Here is a 14,449-nt window from a genome sequence, read left to right as displayed (position 1 = left end):
CTAGCTAGTCAGGCCGAGTATATACCTAGGAAGCACCAGGTTTATGAAAGGTAGTTCATATCTCTAGCTAGCTAGCTAGCTATCATCATAGATGTTAATCCAACCTACCTGCAGTGCACCAGGTTGTGAAGAGATGCATTAAGCCGTAATACGGTTTGTTTCATTTTAGCTTAGTACAGCATTTTGGCTTGTTACTTTCTTGAAGGATTATAAGCAGGTATGAAGAAGGTTGCTCTTTAATTCATCTTTAGCTAACCTGCTGGCTCTGGATCTGACCATATGTGTCATCAAAGTGCCAAGGTTCATTTTCAGTATATTTTGCACTCCATACAACAAACTCAGTTCATTCCTAAGTGCTGCCCAAGGCAACATGGCTAGGTTCAAAGCACTTTTGCCAAATCTCACCTTCCCCTTCTTCAAGAACAACTCTTCTTGGCCTTGAATCTGGAGGGCATTGCTTGGTCCCAGTGAATCTATGTTGTGTCCTTCCTACTTACAACATCCTTGCAACACAGAAGTCACATTGAGGCTGCCTGTAGAATAGAGGAAGTTCAGTGTCAATGGCCAATATGATACCTTTCAAAGAAGAAGCCTTGGAAGAATCACCTCTAAAATATGGGAAAAGTGAGACTAGGCAAGAATGCTTTGATTCTGGTCAAGGTTATGACAAGAGTAATGGAAAGCAACAGCACTGGGGGAACATTGCTTAGGTGAACTGACATTTTATGGGCTGCATCTGACTATAGTCTAAAATTTGCCATTTTGGATCTAGATAACCTGGAGTGGAGAATACGTCATGGCCTGGGAGCAAATATTGTACTGTCTGAAAGGGAGGAATGATAGGAAGCCCATTACAGATAAAGAAGAACAGGATAGAACCAGTGGTGGGCTGCTGCGGTTTGGACTGGTTCGGGCAAACCGGTAGTTCTGATGATCAGCTGGTCATCAGGTGATCAGGTCCTGTCCACCTGCCCCCACTCTATCCTGTCCTATATTTCCTTCTTTCTGGCTCAGTTTATTCGCGCGGCACAGTTGATTTCTGAGCCTCTGGTGTTCTATATACCAGGGCTGCCATAGAAGGTAAGTAGCTGAGTTTCAAATTGCTGTATTTTGAACGCTGCGTGTGCACGTGTTAGGCGCGTGCTCACAGAACTGGTTGTTAAACTGGTTGCAGCCCATCACTGGATAGAACATGCTGTCTGGCCTTCCTTCATTCTAGCTGCAGTCTGGTGATAGCAAAAGTGGATCTCCAATCTAATAGCCAGGCCACTTAGTGGTTAGCAAAATATCTAGCTGTTTAATCCTAGATGAAAGTTTTGATTTGACAAGTAGTATAGAAGTCTGGCTTAGAGATGAGTTTATTTCCCCTGTTTTGTTTTCTGGGCTACTCTCTGATTTAGCAGATAAGGGTGGGAGGATGGACAGGCTGTGTGGTCATAGCCTTTAGGAATTCCATCACACTGACCAGACATTCTGTCTGGTAGTCCGCCAATTTTCAGTGTTTGTTATTTATGGGTGGCCAGAACAGTGCAGATATACTGTTCATGTTTCATCAATCCCATCGCACAACGATTTCTTTTTCTGACCTAGCCAAGGCAATCTCTAATGGATTACCTTAGACTTTTTGTTCTGTATGATTTCAGTGTCTGTGCCAAGGCTGCCCAGTAAGGAATGGCTCAGTATTTCACCATGGCAACTATGGACCTGTCCCCATGCACCTGTCCCAATTCCAGGACATACACTGTATTTGGTATTTTGTCCAACTGAAGCTAGTGAACTGAAAATGGAGGAGCAAGTTCTAAGTGTGGCTTGGATGGCAGTGGGTGCAACATGGAGGACTTCTCTGCTTTATTTTAACTACACAGAAGAGGGGCATAATGTTCAGCATTTACTCCATTAAGATGTTGAGAGAGGTGGACAATGCAGGAGGATCCAATTATTGAAACAGGGCATTCAAAAATATGTGCTGAATTCTGGGCTTCTCTCAGAAATGAGACAACTGAGTGACCTTTACATGCAGAAGACTTGCTGAATAAAGCAGGCATGTTGTCTTAGGAACAGAATGAGGCCATGACAGAAAATGTAATGAATCTTCTTAAGGAAAAGATTTATTATGAAAAATGTCATAGACGTCTGATAGGTCAGTAAAGAAAGCCAAAGCAATTGTATCTGTAAGTGCTGTTGAATGCAACAATCCATCTAGCTTGTCGACAGAAGGCTTGATATGGTGACAAACATAGGCCTTGATATCTGGCCTGTTGCAAAGCCATCAAAAATAACAACAGAGAAGAATCATTTGATATACTGCAAAATGTCCAGCTGACATGGCAGATTTCTTTTCTTAAGGATGCAGGAAGCCAGACACTGTGATCCATTTCTCTCCATCCTCTCCACCTAAGTGCAGAATGGACTTCTTACAATAAAAATCATTGGTAATTAAACATCCGTGTCCTTCTTTCATGTCAATTTGGGGGTAACCTGATAACATACTGTATGTGAGTATGAAGACATTTAAAGAGTCCAGAAAATATAAGAAGAGGATAGTGATTTCTAATAGTTACAGAGTTCAGATGCTGGTAATCATAGAGCACTAATAAATAAGATGGCTGTATATTGTATTTATAGGGGAGAAAGATGGGAAGATCCAGTAAAGACTTTCTGTAAGTTCTCCTTCATGAAGGGTTTAATATTCAATAGTGGTTTTTGTAGGAATCTGTACTCTAGAAATGATATTGAGAATAGAATCACAAAATGTCTCTGTTTCCAAACATATAAACAAACTCTTCGTTTTTGGTAGGTAAGATAGAAAGGATATCCCAATGTGAAGTGTTGGGGGAACATCAGGCCTCAAGGCTGGCAGTTATAAATGCCAAATAATCAGAAGCTAAATCCTCCTGGTTACATGAATATGCAGATTATGAGTCTGAAAGGGTCACTAGAGAAGATAAATAACTTGCAGAAATTCCTGATATTGAGAGCAAGACAAGAAAAGATCCATTTGCTCAAATCTGGGGACTGAGCATAAACACTAGCCATTCATAATTATAACTTCAACAAGAATACTGAGAGGCTAAATGGGAAGTGCATATTGTATGTCAGACCCGTGGAAGATTCAATAAGTCTGCTACAGAGTGCAGGTCTGTTTCAAAGCCTACTTGAGTCTATAATACAACAGAAATGACTAAATGTGGAGCATCACATTGAATGTCTCAGATAACGTTAATTTCTGGGGGACCTGGTACCTGATGCCTCAGAAGCTGAGATTTCATTATTAAAAAAACCAATCCTAGAGAATTTGAGGTACATTTCTTTTACTATAAGTATTGCACTTAGTTGGTGTTTCAGAAGTAGGGGAAGTAGTGCAGTCATGCACAAAATGGTCACATTCTTCATAGAATAAACAGTAAGATGGGATATAAATGTAATAAATGTGAGAGTTAATTATTTTATGCAGTATTTCACAAAATTCTAGACAGCTGTGATTTAAAAGTCTGCTATTAATATCATTCAGGGACATCCTGTGTATGTTTATTTGAATGTTAATCTCTTTACAGTCAGTAAAATGTACTCCCTGGAAATTGTGTATATAGAACTGCAGGTTTAATGGGTTTTAGTGTGGCCTCGGTAATCTTGTTTAAAATCTCATTGTTACTTGCATGCCATTTTGAAGAACATTGTTGTACAATTATAGATCAACCATCAAATCAAATTTTCAACTTAGGGTGGGGGGGAGGGAGGCAGTCTATAAATGACATACTACAAAACCTCCAGAAGGAAGTGGATTCAGAAACATATAAAAATGAGTGACAACTGAGTAGGAAACCCTTGGACCATATGGCAGCCTTGAATGGTTATTGCAATGTTGAAAGAGAGCTGACCAGCTGGGGAGCTAGTAGTTGTTTGCAATGGTAATAATGGGTATCAGATGGTTGGTATGGAGTAGTTTATGGAAAAGAATAGACAATAAGCTACACTGTTTGTCAGGAAATAATTTCTGAATTTTTTGATGCTGAATTTTTAAAATATATATTTTCATATTCATTTATCCCTTGTGACTGTATTTCTTACTATAGGAAGCATGCTGTAATCATCAGAACTTTTCTGTAAATTTAATAAAATATATCATACATCAGCCATTAAAAGTTATTGTGTATAAAGTAATATGCAGCACTCCCAAAACTAATATAAAGAGGAACTCATCCTTAATATGAGGCTAATTATCCTCTCAATATCTGTGAGTTGTATAGGATTAGGAATGTAACCAATCTGGGCAAAAATTCAAGGAGAGGAAAAAGAAAAGCAGAACTCTTATTATATCCAGATATTCACTGGCTTCTTGCTGAAGGAAGGAAGTTTAACTGCTTCTTAGAATAGCAAGCAAATGCCAGATGCTTTTCTGAGCCATAAGCTTCTGCTGAGAGCCTGAGGAGTTTCTGTGTGCCAAGTTTTCAAAGTGCAAGGAATATGGCAATTGGGAGACAGATTGGACAGAAACAGAATTAGGATCCCACTGGACATAACTGCATCTTTAACACTTAATGAGATCATCTATGACCAGAATTTCAAGCAGAATTTTGGGTCTTGCACTTAAATCTACTAGCTTCCTTTTTGGAAAAACAAATGATTTCATTAGTACTATTGTTATCTTTGTTCCACATTCATGTGCAAATGTAATATTACCAGATCCTTACTGTAGCACTCTAGACTGCTAGTAGATTACTACTGTACTAGCAAAGAATAAAGAGTTGTTTACTTCTCTTTGCTACCATCTGGTGTTCCTCAGTATTTTTGCAACCCAAATCTGGTAGTCCTAGTAAAATGTTCTAACAGTAATAAGTATCAAAGTTATAAACATTTTATTTCAGGTTGCTTTCAAAGAGATTTTTATTCATAATGCTCCAGTCCAAATGCAGGCTCCAAACAGTCAATATTACAAATCCACAATTTATATACTTTATTTTTAAAATTTGGATGCTGCCCTCTCCAAGAGTAGCTTATATATTGATTTACAAAGTTTATCGATTTGATTTTTGATGCCAGCCAACTTCAAAGCAAATTACTGAAGAGAATCTTAAGAATCTTATTACAGGATCAGGTAAATGAACTATTAAATTAAAAGATTTGTAAGAAATGGTGCTATTTAATAGCTCCACAGCCCCAAGGATGAAACATAGAGAAGACTTGTGTTTACTCCTCAGGTTTAGCTCTTTTCTAACCTTTCTAAACTGTTTCATAGATGGAAATGGAGGAGGAGACAAGTATGCTATTTTTGTTCTTTCTCTGTTATTATGGCCCATTTATAGAAACTTTATGGAGCAAACACCCTCCTCCAGGGTAGGCAATTTGGTGCCTCCAATCCCCCTTTTGCTCCTAGATTCCTCCTTTGGTGCCCACAATTGTTCTCTTGACTTAGAAAGCTTATTGTAATAAAAAAAACATTAATAGTCTGGGATCCTGCAAAGGACAAACTGTAGCATCAGTTATAAGAACGTGTTTGGCTCACAAAAGCTAGATGTTCTTTTTGGCATGGTAAAGAAGATGCATGGGCTACTTTAACTTCTGGTAAATACATGCTTTGTGACCTGTCAAATTGTAAAATTCATTATAATAGTTATCTTGTAAACAGGCAAATCTTCTATGATCCTGGGCACTGCATTCATCATAGGCTCTCAACATTTCAGAAGTGCCCCTATGTGTTCTCTCCCAAATGTTTTCTACCTCTTATATCCATGGAAAGTCTATGCATAATTTAGAACTCTAGAAAACTGAATTGAACTGAAATTGAGAAAGCATCCATCAACAGAGGATTTATTTATTTATTTATTTATTTATTTATTTATTTATTTATTTATTTATTTATTTATTTATTTATTGGTTCAATTTATATGCCGCCCTTCTCCGGAGACTCAGGGTGGCTTACAATGTGTTAAGCAATAGCCTTCATACTTTTGTATATAACTGCTTAGTAGGGCTTTTCAGGCCCCCCTAAGCGGTGTTCTGTTTATACAAAGTCAGCTTATTGCCCCCACAATCCAGGTCCTCATTTTACCTATCTTGGAAGGATGGAAGGCTGAGCCTTGAGTCTGGTGAGCCTTGAGCCTGGTGAGATTTGAACTTGCAGTAATTGCAGGCAGCTGGCAGCTAAGTGCTACTTAGCAGCACATTAGTCCACTGCTCCACCAAGGATGCTGGATCCTACAAAGAACTCACTCCTACATGTGGATGATAATTAGGGGTTGTATGTCCTTCAGATTCCTGGCAATTGCTGCTACTTCCCACACAGCTGGGTGAAATCAAGGAAGTAAGAACTACACAGTCTTCAGTGAGTTTTCTTTAATGATACTCTTGGGGAGCATATAGAATCTTGGAAACTGCAAGAGGAATTTCTAATCCTCATTTATAGTAAATTCAGTGTTGTTTTTTTTTTTGAATGATTTGAAAAGTTTGTTCTTAGTTGCTTTTTTTTGTCTGATGGCTCAAATTTCCATTTATAAGAAGCTGCCAAAAATTTGCCTTCTATCTGTTTATTGCTTAGTATATTTTAATTGGTTTTTTATTATTAACGTTTGTATTACATGTATTTTTATCGTTCGCTGTTCACCGCCCTGAGTCCCTTAGGAATAGGGCGGTATATAAATTTAATAAATAAATAAATAAATAAATATTGTTTATGTCAACTTTCCTTTCCCAGCCTCCATATCTTTGCTGATCTCAACCTTTGAGTGTCCTGCAACATGAGAAAAAATGTCCTATACTTGTCATTTTGATATAAGGTGTAAACTTAGGCATTGTGGTCTGTATATATTATCTATTCTATGTGGCAGTTTCTCTCCAAAGTCTGCCACCTTTTTTGGTTCTTCTCCCTAAGGTGATTTCCAGTTAGTGAACTGAGCTTTGTGCTTTTTTGCTCCAAGCAAGATTCGCAGCATTAGCACCGCTGAACAGCTTGTCATAGGAGATCGTCAATCTCAGTCTCAAAGCCTACTTTTTAATTTGCAATGAATGAACCTGAGCGTTCCGCAATTTGAGATTTTATTGCCATACTTTCCTGTACAGCTACAGAATGGTACATTCTTCAGTTTTGTTTGGTTGTGGTTTGTATGTTTTCCAAACTGCTCTAATTCAGACTGTCATGCAGAGGGTGTCATCAGCATGAGAGCCAATGGAATCTGCTGTCAGCCTGTCAGAAGCCAGATGGTATCTGAAGTAGCCATTTGTCTAGTTTGCATGACTCCAACCTGAATGAAGTACAGTTTGGGAAATAGTTGCATCAGCAATGAAATCGGGGTCGTTTTTATTTTATTTTTTTGATACATTCAGGTACCAGAATGAAAACTACATCTTTTTACTCTTATACTTTCCTCATTTTTAAATGCCAAACATTACAGATGTTCTATTGCATAAAAGAGATAACATGGGATCATTGGACTGGCAGGCTAGAAGGTCTTCAATCACCTTGAATTTCATTGATTAACACTGGACCAGTGGTGGGTTTCAATTTTTTTTATTACGGGTTCTGTGGGTGTGGCTTGGTGGGTGTGGCATGACTTGGTTGGTGTGGCAGGGGAAGGATACTGTAAAATCTCCATTCCCTCCTCACTCCAGGGGAAGGATACTGTAAAATGTCCATTCCCACCCCACTCCAGGGGCAGGTTACAGCAAAATCCCTATTTCCTCCCAATCAGCTGGGACTTGGGAGGCAGAGAATAGATGAGGGTGGGGCCAGTCAGAATTTTTACTACCGGTTCTCTGAACTACTCAAAATTTCCGCTACCAGTTCTCCAGAACTGGTCAGAACCTGCTGAAACCCACCTCTGCACTGAACATAATGTATTCAATATTGTACCAAGTAATGTATACAGACCAACATTCTAGTAAGAGTAATACTCGCCATATTGTTCCCCAGAATCCTTCTAATAGGCTAGAGAAGATAGCTATTCATTTCAGAGAAAAACCTGATTGCAAATACTGGTTGGATTCAGGAAGAATGTTTTAGAATTTAAGTGACAAACATATTTACATTTCAAGACCGTTTTGAAATAATTCTGTTCAAGCACCATTCCAAATGTTTACCTAAGAACATGGATAGTGATGAACTATACTAAGTATCCCTATTTCCAGCATTGTACAGATGGTAGACCTATTCTCTAGATATCCATATGAGCCAGGGGACTTCGGTGTATGCATTTCCATGAAAACAGGAACTTCAGTGACAGTTGCCTACTCATAAGGAAGCCTTCACAATGCAACTTGATATGAAGACATTGTGGGGAGATGTACATCAGGTCTGCAATGTCAGGGACAAGTCTACTTGGCATAACTCTGTTTCTCCTTGGATGTTTTCATAATAAAACTAATTCTTAGGAGGCAAACATCATAAGCATCATCTCTGTCTGAGATCCATATTAGACTAGGATTGTGATACATTAGGGAAACAAGTGGTCTATATTATTTCTCTGTCATTTCACATTATCAGTTTTCTTCCTAAGAAATTGAGGGATGATTACGCTATGTTAATTACTGTATGTTGAGCTATCCTAATACTCTTATCTTCTCCTCTCCAACAGTACAATACTAATGGAGAGATTTGGGGCATGGTAACTCCCAAATGAGAGCAATTTCAATGACTCATTTATTATATATAGGATTCAGTTCTCTTTTCTTTCAAATATATACAGAAGTTATGGGATTCAATTCTCTAAGGTTTTCAGAGAGAGAGCATGTCATTCTTGCATGTTTCTTGCCTTCCTAATTGTTAGAATTGGCTAGCAGGATATTTGTCTATAGGGCTGCCCTCTGCCCATGTAATATAATTGAATTTGGAACCATTCCAACATACAGCTCTCACCTGTGACTCCTTGAAATATTATTTGTGTATTGATGTCACACCCCAGCATGTATACTAGCCAGCTGTCTTATTTGGTAGTGAGGTTTGGATGAAAGAGGGTCTTCTTGAGAGCTGTGTACACAAGTTAAGGAATAAAAATAGCCTTGAGATGTAGAAGTAGCCAAGTGAAGAAATAACAATAGGTATACTTAAATATAACTTCTTTTTCTCAGAGTTGCTTTATGTTATTTGGAATCCTCTTGATCAGAATAATGTGCTCAACTCCCGTTTATTTCATCTCAAAGTACATGGATGTACAAATGTAATTCCTATTTGCAGTACTCTGAAGCAGCTGTATCTTTTCCCAATTCCAAACAAGCAAAAGAAGAATGAATAAACAATGAAGATAAAATACAGAATGGATTGCTTCATAGTTGTGTTTTATTTTTTAATATTTCCTCATTTTCTGTTTCAGGATAAGCAGCATCCTGTCTACATATGAGGCAAGAAAGCACATAATAATATCTAGCTTCCATGTATTTGTCACTTTAAATGCTAACTAAAAGGGCAGGGTGGCTGAAACTATGACCCCAATTGTACTGGTCCAGATCCAAAGAATCTCTACAGATTGACAGAATGTCTGCTTGTGTAGGTTGGCATCTCTACCATCAGCCAGCCATCTGCAACTCCTTCTGCCTACTCCCGTATGAGGAAAGAACCTGGACTGTATCATCCACTGCCAGAAGCAGAAATACTACAAATTGACAGAAGGCCTGCTGCTATGGGGTTGGCATAATAATCACCAGCACCCTGACCCCAAGTCCACCATCTGCAGCTCCTCCTGCCCCTCCCTCTGGAGGGGAGAACCTGGAACATGTATTCTGACAACTGCCAGGAACCAGGAGAGAACACAGATTAGTGGAATTGTTGCCTTGTTGTCTGGCATCTTCATCGCCACCCAGTCTCTGTGTCCATTATGGCTGAAGTTCTTTCTGCTTCCTGTTTCTGGAGAGAAAAGCTAGAACTCAGTCTGTTGCAGTTATGATTTTCCATTGAATTTAGTGATTTAACAAACTGTGTTCTGGAAACCCTGGGGTTTCTTGGATCTTATCAAAGGCTATCTGATCAATAATAATGAAAAGTTTTCCTTACCCTGCCAATATTCTGCACCGTTACTGTTCTATTGATTATGTTCTCTGGCAATATAGTCTCAAAACATGTCAAACAATGATAAGGCCGATAGTCTTGACATGAACTGATTTGCAGCACTATTTGCCTGTTCCCTCCTTGCCTTCTTCCAGCACTGTAGTCTGTTTATCTGGCTCTCTCTCTCTCTCTCTCTCTCTCTCTCTCTCTCTCTCTCTCTCTCTCTCTCTCTCTCTCTCTCTCTGCTGTTTCTTTATCCCCCTTTTTTGTCTAAAGTCCACCCTGCCTCTGCACATGACTCTTTCTTGCTATGGCTTCATCATCTCCTTGGCACAACCAGGCTTTGTTGTGTTGGGTGGTTGGGCACACTGAATTTTGTCCTTACTTGCAACTGTCTGTCATCTTTTCGTAGCAGCACTTGCATGGGTCTCCAGGGGCATGAATGGTGGTTGGGGGATGTAATTTTGCTTTGAAATGTTTCCAGTCAAGTTGGGAGGATTTTTTCAAAACTTTAAATGAGAAGAAAAACATCTTTGTGCATACCAAGAGGTGCACAAATGCTGGCTTAAGGCATTGAAGAGTAATTTCTGAAGAGAACTATACACAGATGGCCCTTCTGAATGAAATGAACTCAGGATGGCAAATACAAATTATGGAGCAGCTGGGTTAACTGTTTTCACTGAATATAGCTCGGGTTAGTTGAACATTGTAAAATCATTATGAAGCTTACTGTGCACAGCAGTATTTTTTTCTAATCCAATGCAGTTTTGAAGAATTTCTCAGCTGTGTGTATATACAAGGTTCATGTAATCTGAAGGTGGGGGGGGTCAGTCTTGAGAATCTGTCAGTGCAAAATTAGAGAATAAAATTTTCCCTGGAAAACTAAAATCTTGAGTGGAAAGGATGGATACCTAATCTCCTAAAATGGAAATTCTAGAGAGAACCTACCAAAATACAGCAACCAACTCCTTCAATCATGTTGAGTACATTTTCAAATACCTGGATTCTGAAGGATCTATTATCACAGCATTAAAAACTATTTAGACATCTGCAGATGATGCCTCTCAAAAAAGCAAGATGGACAAAATTCTCAAGTTGTTAAAAAGGGTTGATTAGCTTGCACTTTCTCCTACCATTTTTGTGTTGATCTCTCTGACTTCAATTGATGCATACTGTGCAGGTTCAAGTATGATTATACAATTTTTGAATGTCAATTGCACCTTCTTATTGACTTTGACTACTAGTCCAGGTTATCTGCAGCAATTAATGAAGGGATGTCATCTTTTTTCCTCCTAGAGCCACACATCTAAATGGGTCTCTTAGGACTGTCAAGTGACATGCTGAAATCTTCAGTCCATTTTTGATTTGTTTTTGTAGGGTGGGTGGCTTGGGAGAAGGATTCTAACAAAAAAATAGATGTTCTAAGCCTCCTGTAGGCTAATATGTTTGTGTTTTAACATAAATTGTTTAAAAACAAAGCAAAACAGGATCATTTTCCTGTTAATTTTGCTGACAAATCCCTGGATCCTTCTGGAAACCATACAAATGAGCTTTGAACAGCTAAGATTTCTCTTCCCCACTTCAGCCCGGTGGAATTCACTAAGTAAGAATGAAGCCTGGCATAAAAACAATCATTTTGTAAAGTTACAAAATTATAAGGGTTAAGGAAAGAAGGAAAAAATGGTCTGGTATTTTGTAATTGTAATTTCAAAGTTAGAAAAGTGGCCAGGTAAGTTCTTTTTTTATTTGGATAGCCTGCCTGTAGAAATTACCTTGATTAATTTTGCCTTGTGAATAGACTGGGCTGGACATGCCTGCATTTTGCCATGAAAAATGCTTCTTTTCCTTCTCCTCCCTCAGAACCTTTTGCCTTACATAGGCATTGAATTCCACACTTACTTTTTTCCTTGTGGGCTCTACCCAACTTTTTTTTACTATACTGGGTTATAGTGGGAAGAAAGAGCCACCAAAATTGCCCATTTCTTGTTGGCTTGCCTTTTCCTCAGCCTCCGAGCCCACATACAGTACCAGCTCCTAGGTTAATGGGTTTACTTTATCATGCCTAGAAGGTAATGGTCTTGGCAAGTGGATGTTAATTTGTTATTCTAAACCAGCAGCTGTGTGGTGGGTTTGAAAGAGCAGGTGGCAGCCTAGCAGTCACTGGGGAGAAGTGGGAGGGGGCAGCCTAGGAGAGGAGAAGGTTACTCAGAAGTTCACCATGTCCTGTATTGATGGATTAAGCATCTTGTGACATCAGACTTTGGATTCACGCCAAGTCTATTTATTCTGTTTCATATGCATATTCCCCACTTCCCAAGATTTACTATTAACCAGTCTTTACTTCCAGATAAGTTCTTTGATGCTTCAGCTGTTGCCAAGTTTTTTTGCTCTAATTTCCTGATCTATTGTTTCTCACTCTTTCTTTAAAAAGAAGCTTGGGAATACAATAATGAGTTGAAAATTGCAAATTATATGTTGGAGTCCTCTTCCATAAATGTTAGAGCCTAAGCTCATATTGGCAGGCTTTGAATGGACAATGAGAAGAAGTGTTTCAATTTCAATTCAGAAACAGCAAAAGAATGAAATATATGTAGAAATAATCAATCAAATTATTGATCCTCACATGAAATAAACTACCCAAATTCTTCTTTTGATAATTCAAGTTTTGACTTTTTATCTTGTTTTCAGTTGATTTAAAAATGTTACTGCATCAAATAATTGTGTTTGCTTAATATTTCCCATTCATTTGTACTCATTAATATCCAACTGCAAAAGATGCTGGCTTTCCAGAACCATTTAGATTAACACCAGAACAAATGTGCTTAGAAAGGAGTTAGATGATTTGGCAAACTTCAAGCCATATACTAATTCCTAAAATATAAATACTTTTTAAAAGGAAAAATAAAGCCAATAATTTCAAATTGATGATTTCAATATTAATATACAGATATTGGTCTAAAGATTCTTAAGCTATATATGGCATGCACACAAATTGAAAATATAAGATTATTACAAATAATCAATTTTACAACACAAAATCTAGCCGCAAAAGGAAAATGGCAGGTTATGAGTTGAATATATTTGGTCGTAGGCCTATACCTGATGGTAAACCCATTGATTTTAGTACAATTTCTGAACAAATGAGCATGCTTATTGTAACATTATGCTTTTTAATAGTCATTTTGAATATCTAGAAGAGAAAAATCAGATATACCCAAGCTAAAAAAGAATTTCTTGAACTCTTTGTAATGCAATCAAAAGCAACTGGAAAGACTCTTTTCAAAGCAGACTAATCCCTCTGAAACATCATGGCAAAGAGCAGTATTAGTATATCTGGATGAGATAAAATAATTCCAAATTCAAAATATTTCATGACATATAAATTAACCAGATAGCGAGATAAATCCTGTTATGCTCCAATTCATATAGAATATGGGTGGAAAAGTCCGTAACTGATATATAGTAACCTGTAATGAAGAGGATAATACAGATTAAAAAAAATATTTAATCTCAATTATTCATATCTTTAGGACAGTAGTATCTAACAGATTATAATAAAAATATAACTGGTCGATTTATTAATATGATCACATAATTTCATAAACCTCAGCATAATTTACTAATTTAGCATTCTCCAGCTTTACTTCTGAAAGACATTTTTATAGAATCAAATTAATAACCCTGTACTATTATACTGCATTGATAGAATTGGTTTGCCAAATTTATTTTGACCTTGAATTACACATTTTAAACATAGTTAAAGAGTTATTTTGGTCACTGATTTTCTGATTTTGTGACTTGTTTAGTGGGCTAATTCTTCAGCCACACTCTTTGATTCCTCTTTGAAAGTATCAGCCAGCAAGCAAAGATGTTAAGAATATACAAACTTATCACCTGATTAATGAAACAAATTGTCTATGGATCTCAATCTGGAGCACAGTGGGACTTCAGTTCCCCTAGGGTCATCAAGCAAATTTCCCCTCAGGAAAGAGCTGTTGTTCCTAGCATCTGCTAGGCAGAATGCTCCCAATGTCTATTTACTTTTCAAAAAGCAAATACTAATTTCAGGATGCTGTTTACGTAACAAAGCGCATATAGCTTTAAGCCATTGCCTTTTTCTAGGTGTCACATGGCATTGCTGTGTATTTAACATTTTACTGTATGTTGTTTTGCTAATGGCAGATGGCAGGCAGTCTGCTAGGCTAGGCACTGAGATAGGTTCCTGCTATTCTGCAAGTGAGAAAGTGAGAAGTTTGTAAAATACAGGACAGAAAAGTTTTTGAACAACATATGTGAAAATTTGAGGAAAGATACTTGAAAACTGCTGATTGGGGCACTGAAAGAGAAATTAAAGGTAAATTTGTCCTATGACTGACTTTCAAATACTGGCTGTAAGCAAAAATATCACCCTACACCAGTCTTTGGGATCAACTTTATATGACCATAGTCTTTATGTGTGCATGCATTTATTTGCCA

This window comes from Pantherophis guttatus, chromosome 3 (genome assembly GCF_059756535.1).
Source record: "Pantherophis guttatus breed Tessera chromosome 3, ASM5975653v1, whole genome shotgun sequence".
Classification (NCBI taxonomy): domain Eukaryota; kingdom Metazoa; phylum Chordata; class Lepidosauria; order Squamata; family Colubridae; genus Pantherophis; species Pantherophis guttatus.
This window is presented reverse-complemented; position numbering follows the sequence as displayed.